The 9,590-nt window shown below is 53.9% G+C and overlaps 1 pseudogene across 1 annotated transcript; it reads right to left on the bottom strand.

The window, feature by feature from the left end:
* Positions 1-7,125: 7,125 nt before the first annotated feature.
* Positions 7,126-9,158, bottom strand: LOC306932985 (apelin receptor B-like; annotated as a pseudogene). Its single transcript has 3 exons — positions 8,917-9,158; positions 8,122-8,351; positions 7,126-7,780 (listed from the first exon to the last, which is right to left on the bottom strand). The product of its transcript is annotated as an apelin receptor B-like (transcript).
* Between the last annotated feature and the right edge of the window lie 432 nt (positions 9,159-9,590).

The raw sequence follows: 9,590 nt of genomic DNA, 5'->3' as shown, positions 1-9,590 counted from the left end.
GAAATAAATGTCAGAGCTGAAATCGACCGATTTCTGAAATAAATGCTTAAACATGTAGCTATAGGTGTAATGTTAGAGTCCACAGAAGTGAACCTTTCAAGCCTGTTTTCTCAACTCGCTGTTTCTCTCATAAGCAGTGAGTGCATTCTCCGGCAGCGGCAGCAGCCACGGCGACGCCGCCAATTGCCGACAACAGCCGTGGCAGTGTTTCCTATGCCGTGGCAGTGTTCGGCAAAGCCTCCTAATCCACCACAGACCGGCGGATGCCGGCACCTGCCACTTGCCACCGGCACATGCCGGCACCTGCCCCGGCACATGCCGGCAGAAATGCCGGCACATGCCACCACCCGCCGGCGCCCCACCGGCGCCTTGCCGGCACCCGCCGGCACATGCCGGCACATGCCGGCGCCTTCCGGCACCCGCCGGCACATGCCGGCACCCGCCGGTGCCTTCCGGCACCTGCCGGCACATGCCGGCGCCCTCCGGCACACCCGCCGGCACATGCCGGTGCCTTCCGGCACCCGCCGGCACATGCGGCACCCGCCGGCACATGCCGGCACATGCCGGCACCCTCCGGCACGTGCCGGCACCCTCCGGCACGTGCCGGCACCCGCCCGCACGTGCCGGCACCCTCCGGCACGTGCCGGCACCCGCCGGCACATGCCGGCACCCTCCGGCACATGCCGGCACCCTCCGGCACATGCCGGCACCCGCCGGCACATGCCGGCACCCTCCGGCACATGCCGGCACCCTCCGGCACATGCCGGCACCCGCCGGCACCCTCCGGCACATGCCGGCACCCGCCGGCACATGCCGGCACGCTCCGGCACATGCCGGCACCCTCCGGCACATGTCGGCACCCGCCGGCACATGTCGGCACTCGCCTTCCGGCACCCGCCGGCACATGCGGCACCCGCCGGCACATGCCGGCACATGCCGGCACCCTCCGGCACATGCCGGCACCCTCCGGCACATGCCGGCACCCGCCGGCACATGCCGGCACCCTCCGGCACATGCCGGCACCCGCCGGCACATGCCGGCACGCTCCGGCACATGCCGGCACCCTCCGGCACATGTCGGCACCCGCCGGCACATGTCGGCACTCGCCGGCACCTGCCGGCACATGCCGGCACCTGCCGGCACATGCCGGCAACCTGCCGGCAACTGCCGGCACATATGCCGGTACCTGGCATAGGGTTAGGGGTTAGGGTTAGGGTTAGGGGTTAAGGTTAGGGTTAGGGTTAGGGGTTAAGGTTAGGGGTTAAGGTTAGGGTTAGGGTTAGGGTTAGGGGTTAAGGTTAGGGTTAGGGTTAGGGGTTAAGGTTAAGGTTAGGGTTAGGGTTAGGGGTTAAGGTTAGGGTTAGGGTTAGGGGTTAAGGTTAGGGTTAGGGGTTAAGGTTAAGGTTAGGGTTAGGGTTAGGGGTTAAGGTTAGGGGTTAGGGTTAGGGGTTAGGGTTAGGTGCCGCCATGTGCCGGCGGCAAGCGGCAGGTGCCGGCATGTGCCGGCAGTTGCCGGAAGGCGCCGGCAGGTGCCGGAATGCGCCGGCATGTGCCGGAAGGCGTTGGCAGGTGCCGGAAGGCGCCGGCAAGTGCCGGCACGTGCCGGAAGGCGCCGGCAAGTGCCGGCAGGCGCCGGCAAGTGCCGGAAGGCGCCAGCAAGTGCCGGCACGTGCCGGAAGGCGCCGGCAAGTGCCGGCAGGTGCCGGAAGGCGTTGGCAGGTGCCGGCAGGTGCCGGAAGGCGCCGGCAAGTGCCGGCAGGTGCCGGAAGGCGCCGGCAAGTGCCGGCAGGTGCCGGAAGGCGCCGGCAAGTGCCGGCACGTGCCGGAAGGCGCCGGCAAGTGCCGGCAGGTGCCGGAAGGCGCCGGCAAGTGCCGGAAGGCGCCGGCAGGTGCCGGAAGGCGCCGGCAAGTGCCGGAAGGCGCCGGCAGGTGCCGGAAGGCGCCGGAAGGCGCCGGCAAGTGCCGGAAGGCGCCGGCAAGTGCCGGAAGGCGCCGGCAAGTGCCGGAAGGCGCCGGCAGGTGCCGGAAGGCGGAAGGCGCCGGCAGGTGCCGGAAGGCGCCGGCAAGTGCCGGAAGGCGCCGGCAAGTGCCGGCAGGTGCCGGAAGGCGCCGGCAGGTGCCGGAAGGCGCCGGCAGGTGCCGGAAGGCACCGGCAGGTGCCGGAAGGCGCCGGTAGGCGCCGGCAAGGCGCCAGCGGGGCGCCGGCGGGTGGTGGCATGTGCCGGCATATGTGCCGGCATGTGCCGGCATGTGCCGGCATGTGCCGGTGGCAAGCGGCAGGTGCCGGCAGGTGCCGGCATCCGCCGGTCTGTGGTGGATTAGGAGGCTTTGCCGGTGGCAGAGGAAACACTGCCACGGCATAGGAAACACTGCCACGGCTGTTGTCGGCATTTGGCGGCGTCGCCGTGGCTGCTGCCGCTGCCGGAGAATGCACTCGCTGTCCCTCGTTTCTCTGCAAGACATTAGGCCTACTCTATTAGCCATATCTCCAAAACTGGTGGGTCAAACTGAACAACCAATAGCCTACTGTATGTACATTTTAAGCTATGATTCCATGCTTTCATATGACATGAAAAAATAAAATAAAAACAATGTCAGTGACTTAGCCTCGGTCAGAAACGGTCACATACGTCGACCAGAATCCTCATTTCCATTTTGTGTTTTTCTTTTTTCTTTGTATATAAATGAACGCCCCACTTGATCATCCTACAGCCCTTCTTTAGCCCTGTTATAACCCTGGGATGTTTCATTGATTGATTGATTGAAGAATGTATTAACAGTTTGCAGAATTACAGTACATTTCAAGCACAAACTCAATACAAAGGCTGTTAACTGTGAGTGGACGACCCAATTAAGCATTACACTTGTTTCCAATAGGGTCCACAATGTTCAATTCATCAAAAACATTTAGAGACGTACAAATAGACACTTCTATATAGACAGAGGACAGAACAGGAATTCATCATAAAGGAGGTAAAAAGGGAAAAGAAACATATACAGTGAGGGAAAAAAAGGGGTGGGCGGTGGGGGGGATTCACGTTCAGCTCCGTTCATTTGTTTGTTTTCCTTGGAGGAGCTGCGTTGGGTCCCCAAGTCGGCTCCGTGGCCGTACCTTGAGTTGGCTGTGTGGCCGTGACCGTCTCTTATGTTGTCCTTGTGTTGGGTCCCCAAGTCGGCTCCGTGGCCGTACCTTGAGTTGGCTGTGTGGCCGTGACCGTCTCTTGTGTTGTCCTTGACAATAAAGTTGAGACACTGAGAAACTTGATAATTTGGGCTAATTATTGACCAATAGACCTGGCTGTAGAGCAGAGTCGGTAACGATGGAAGTTGGAGATTCATGCCCCATGTGCAATACCGTTGTACCCGTGTCAGAGAGTACCCGTTGTACCCGTGTCAGAGAGTACCCGTTGTACCCGTGTCAGAGAGTACCCGTTGTACCCGTGTCAGAGAGTACCCGTTGTACCCGTGTCAGAGAGTACCCGTTGTACCCGTGTCAGAGAGTACCCGTTGTACCCGTGTCAGAGAGTACCCGTTGTACCCGTGTCAGAGAGTACCCGTTGTACCCGTGTCAGAGAGTACCCGTTGTACCCGTGTCAGAGAGTACCCGTTCCATGGACCATCTGTCTGTGTCCCCTTTATGCCTTTATGCCTAAGCCTTTTATGATTTCTGTATCTGTCTCTCTGTGTACCTTTATTCCTATACAATTGACAATTTAGGCATTTAGCAGACGCTCTTAACCTTAGAACACTAAACACAGGTGATTTTCACCCAGACATTATATTTTAGCAATTTTCATCATTTTAGCTGATGTCTGCTAGGTGGGCGCGGGTCTTTCAGTGCCTTCATGATGCTCAGTGACATCATAATGTTGCTGATGTCTGAGGTGGGCGGGTCTTTCAGTGCCTTCATGATGCTCAGTGACATCATAATGTTGCTGATGTCTGAGGTGGGCGGGTCTTTCAGTGCCTTCATGATGCTCAGTGACATCATAATGTTGCTGATGTCTGAGGTGGGCGGGTCTTTCAGTGCCTTCATGATGCTCAGTGACATCATAATGTTGCTGATGTCTGAGGTGGGCGGGTCTTTCAGTGCCTTCATGATGCTCAGTGACATCATAATGTTGCTGATGTCTGAGGTGGGCGGGTCTTTCAGTGCCTTCATGATGCTCAGTGACATCATAATGTTGCTGATGTCTGAGGTGGGCGGGTCTTTCAGTGCCTTCATGATGCTCAGTGACATCATAATGCTGCTGATGGTCTGAGGTGGGCGGGTCTTTCAGTGCCTTCATGATGCTCAGTGACATCATAATGTTGCTGATGTCTGAGGTGGGCGGGTCTTTCAGTGCCTTCATGATGCTCAGTGACATCATAATGTTGCTGATGTCTGAGGTGGGCGGGTCTTTCAGTGCCTTCATGATGCTCAGTGACATCATAATGTTGCTGATGTCTGAGGTGGGCGGGTCTTTCAGTACCTTCATGATGCTCAGTGACATCATAATGTTGTGATGTCTGAGGTGGGCGGGTCTTTCAGTGCCTTCATGATGCTCAGTGACATCATAATGTTGCTGATGTCTGAGGTGGGCGGGTCTTTCAGTGCCTTCATGATGCTCAGTGACATCATAATGTTGCTGATGTCTGAGGTGGGCGGGTCTTTCAGTACCTTCATGATGCTCAGTGACATCATAATGATACTGATGTCTGAGGTAGGTGGGTCTTTCAGTACCTTCATGATGCTCAGTGACATCATAGAAGGTAGGTTTGTTTCCCTGCCCACATCCCTGTTTTTGAGTGGTATAAACCACTCCAACAACTGGCTTTGTTAGTTTACGTGTCTGTCTGTCTGTCTGTTCGTACCAAAAAATGAGCATGGTTGCTATGGTCACCCAGTTCACATGGGTGTGATTTCATTACGTCAGACATTACGTCAGACCACAGCTGATCAGTCTATATAAGACCTTACACCACTCAGTTGACACGGGTGTGATTTAATTACGTCAGACATTACGTCAGACCACAGCTGATCAGTCTATATAAGACCTTACACCACTCAGTTCACACGGGTGTGATTTTTTTTCTACAGGCAGGTGTTGGGGTGAATTTCTCCCGTGTTTAGTGATAGTGTGATAGAGAACATATCCCAAACACCCACAATGGACTTTTTTATTTTTGTATTTTTTTCTTCACTGGACCATTCTCACATGTCTTAGGCATGAGTTCCCAAAGTGGGGCCCGGGGACCCCTAGGGGTACTTGAGGGAGTTCCAGGGGGTGCCTTGCTCAATTAGAGATAGTTAGGAACCAAATGGACCCTTATGGGTCTGTAACTCAGAGAACGGGTCCATTTGGTTCCATTTGTACACTCTCAGAGTTAAATTAACAGTGGTTTTACAATATAAATTGGGGGTCCCAGAGATAGAAATGCCATTAAATGGGGGTCCGTAGACTAATGCATGTCAAACTGGGGGTCCTTGAAATTAAACAGGTTGAGAATCACTGCTAGAGCTGTAAAAATCTTCTCTTATGGGGGGTCCCTGGCATTTATTTTCAAATGGGGGTCCGTGGGCTAATTAGCGTCAATTTTGGGAACCACTGGTTTTAGGATTGGGTGGACCAAAGGAGACGTTCCCAACTGCACGTTTTTCATCGATTTTGCCCCCCCAACTCATGCTGTGATTGGAAATGCCAGAGTATAAAAATGAGACTTGAGGCATGCCTTAAACACCTGAAGGGTGGGTAGCTGACGAAAGCCACAGAGGCCCAAACGGTGTGTGTTTTTTTACCCCGTCTTGGTAAATAACATTTTTTGGGGGGCTTTCACAACGGTGTGAGGCTTATTCTTCCTTTTGTAGTCTGTTCTTTTTTGTTCGAGCACCCGTTGAATTAACCCGGGATGTGCGTGCACCTCCTTGACCACAATACTTGAAATGCACTGAAATGTGATTCTTATCTGAGTGGTCATGTGGATTTAGAGCTATTAATAAAATAGCATCACTTACAGCACCTTTAACCCATTTTGGGCGGGAACCCCTTTTGGTGTTAGCATTATGTTATGCTTCAGTTATTGAAAAATAGCAGACCTACAAGCTCATAGCTTGTAGATCTGCTATTTTTGAAAAATCGTGAAAATATTAATTTCAGAAAACTGGAGGATTTAGAAGATTTTTTTATTTAGGGCTGAGCCTGATTGGCAGGGTGTTGCAGGCTGGGTCTTGGCTGGGGGGAGGGGCTACAGGGCTGTTGTGGGCGGGGTCTTGGCTGGGGGCTACACAAGCACCAGACGGACAAGTCTCATTGTTTGTTAATCCACCTTTTTTATTACCAATCATACATTTGAATTCCATAATGTACTGTATATTCACAATGTGTATTCACATATTTACACATCAAGTTCGCTCATTACAACTATTATCAATCCCGGTCTCCTCTTGCTGACTGGCAAAACAATTCACACAAACACCAATAAGTGTATATCCCATAAGACTGGAATTAAAACAATCAAGTGCTTACACATGAAAACCAGTGCATGCAGCATGCAGCACAGGCATACTAATACAGTTCTTCACCAGAGATAGAAGAGGCACCAGAGGTCCAAGCTCATCTACACTGTGCATAATCTCTGCAATAAGCAACAGTAACATATTGGTCCATTTGACACACATTCCCACTGTGTCTGCACACTGTGGCAGCGGTGGCCGAACGGTTTGCGGAGCGGTCTTGATACCGGAAGGTCGCCAGTTCGTATCCCCGGACCGGCACGTTAAAATTACCACCGCTGAAGACAAGTGCCCTTGAGCAAGGCATTGAACCACTACCATGAAATGTTCTATGGGCAGGGCCTGGCTGTAAACAAGTATCTGATGCTTAGTCCAGTTACCCTGGGTAAATATAGTAACTTTGCTTTGCTTTGCTTTGCACCGTAGGCATACTGCAGATTGTTCCCTAATTTTAAGGAGTTTTAAGTAGTTTGCCTCGAACATGAATTCCTTCCACCGGAAGCCCGTGAGGCGAGTGTCTGAACCAACACACCACAATCCTCAATTTACCCCCTTCAGTCACATGCTGTGTGACATGCCACTTTAGCTCCGTTTATAGTCCTGACAACTGACCAAAGGCATTGCCACCGTGCTCAGCTGATCCACTTTGTGTCCAGGCTCTGAACCTGGGTCTTTTGGCAGGACAGCAGGATGGCAGGGCTGGCATGCAGAGCCTTCTTCAGGTCGAGCAGGCCCAGGCACTGGGAGCGAAAGCGCGCGTCAAAGAAGGCATACAGGAAGGGGTTGAGGCAGCTGTTGACGTAGGCCAGACAGGTGGCGTAGGGGTGAGCCAGGAGGAGGAAGCGTAGGAAGGCACAGGAGTCCGGGGCCAGGTTCAGGTAGGAGAGAGCGTCGGCACTCTTCAGCACGTGGAAGGGAGTCCAGCAGGCGGCGAACACCACCACCAGCGTGGTGATGGTCCTCAGCAGTCTCCGCTTGCGCTGCTCTTCCTTGCCGTCGAAGTGGCGCGTGACGGTGCGTCCGATGAACCAGTAGCACGCCATCATGGCCAGGAAAGGTAGAAGAAACCCCAGGATTGAGGAGCAGAGGCTGAGGCCGGCCACCAGCAGGCTCTCTTTGTTCTTATCCGTCACCACCAGGCTGAAGTCCATGACGCAGGAGGTCCGGTTGCTCGTCTCCTCGTGTTTAGTGGTGCGGAAGATTAGAGTGGGCGCAGCCAGTAGAGCAGACAGGAGCCACGTCACTGTCAGGGACGCCCTCATGTGGCCCCGGGTACGAAGCTGTGAGCTGGACATAAGAGGACACACAGAGGGTTGTTATAGTTAAGTAAAAGTATAGCTAAATGAAAATAACTGAATTTGAACTAATACACATTTTATAAAACTGAAATAATATTTAAAAGATACCTGAAACTGTATTTTTTGTTTACAAAACTTTCAAAAAGAACTAATCATGGAGAAAATTTGTTTAAATTTTTCTTCTTTATTTCATTCATAAAATTACTAGAAACCCCACGTTTAAAACTGATCAAAACTATATCGAACCTAATCAAATCTATATTATTGAAATTGAAAAATAAACAAGTCAAAAACCCAAATCAAGATTAAAGTCAAAACTCCAATAATCACCTTGAGGAGGAGCGTACGATGGCCAGGTAGCGGTCGTAGCTCATGCAGGTGAGGCAGTAGACGCTGGCGTACATGTTCAGGTGGACCACGTAGCTGCTGACCTTGCACAGGGCCACGCCGAAGGGCCAGTGGTAGCCCGTGGCCGTGTACACCGCCCACAGAGGCAGGGCGAGCACGAAGGCCAGGTCGGCCGCAGCCAGGTGGCCGATGTAGACGTCGGCGGTGCGCCGCTTATTGCCCCGCCGCGCTCTCCACACGGCGAAGATGACCAGTCCGTTTCCGGACAGGCCCAGGGCGAAGATGACCAGTCCGTTTCCGGACAGGCCCAGGGCGAAGATGAGCACGGTGAAGATGAGCAGTCCGTTTCCGGACAGGCCCAGGGCGAAGATGACCAGTCCGTTTCCGGACAGGCCCAGGGCGAAGATGAGCACGGTGAAGATGAGCAGTCCGTTTCCGGACAGGCCCAGGGCGAAGATGACCAGTCCGTTTCCGGACAGGCCCAGGGCGAAGATGAGCACGGTGAAGATGAGCAGTCCGTTTCCGGACAGGCCCAGGGCGAAGATGACCAGTCCGTTTCCGGACAGGCCCAGGGCGAAGATGAGCACGGTGAAGATGACCAGTCCGTTTCCGGACAGGCCCAGGGCGAAGATGAGCACGTAGAGCAACGGACAGGCCCAGGGCGAAGATGAGCACGGTGAAGATGACCAGTCCGTTTCCGGACAGGCCCAGGGCGAAGATGAGCACGGTGAAGATGACCAGTCCGTTTCCGGACAGGCCCAGGGCGAAGATGAGCACGTAGAGCAACGCTCTCCACACGGTGAAGATGACCAGTCCGTTTCCGGACAGGCCCAGGGCGAAGATGAGCATGTAGAGCAACGGGACGACAGGCCCAGGGCGAAGATGAGCACGTAGAGCAACGGGACGACGGAGTACGAAGGTCTCCACTCTGAGTAGTCACACAGTGCGCTGGACGACGTCTGGTTCTCCTCGTAGTCGTAGTACTCGTAAACGCTTTCGTTCTGCATCTCCATCTCCATTTTGTGTTCCTCTCTGATGATCCCGTTGTCGTATTTTGAAATCTGTATGTTTAGTCTGTGTGTGTAGGTTCAAATTAACGAAACCTCAAAACAATGTCCCGCCGAGTGAAGCTATACTTCTGATGGACGTGATCCCAGGAGAAGTTGTCAGCACTGTGTGTCTCACATCTGAGTGGTCTGACCCTTATATACCCCTCCTAGACCCACCTCCTACCTAGGACATGCCCTAGTCCCATCCTAGGACATGCCCTAGTCCCATCCTAGGACATGCCCAAGCAGCCCCCTCCCTCCTAGAACATGCCCTAGTCCCATCCTAGGACATGCCCTAGTCCCATCCTAGGACATGCCCTAGTCCCATCCTAGGACATGCCCTAGTCCCATCCTAGGACATGCCCTAGTCCCATCCTAGGACATGCCCTAGTCCCATCCTAG

This window comes from Electrona antarctica (genome assembly GCF_951216825.1).
Source record: "Electrona antarctica genome assembly, chromosome: 11".
NCBI classification, from domain to species: domain Eukaryota; kingdom Metazoa; phylum Chordata; class Actinopteri; order Myctophiformes; family Myctophidae; genus Electrona; species Electrona antarctica.
The sequence above is the reverse complement of the archived record's forward strand: the minus strand, read 5'-3'. Positions and strand labels throughout refer to the sequence as shown.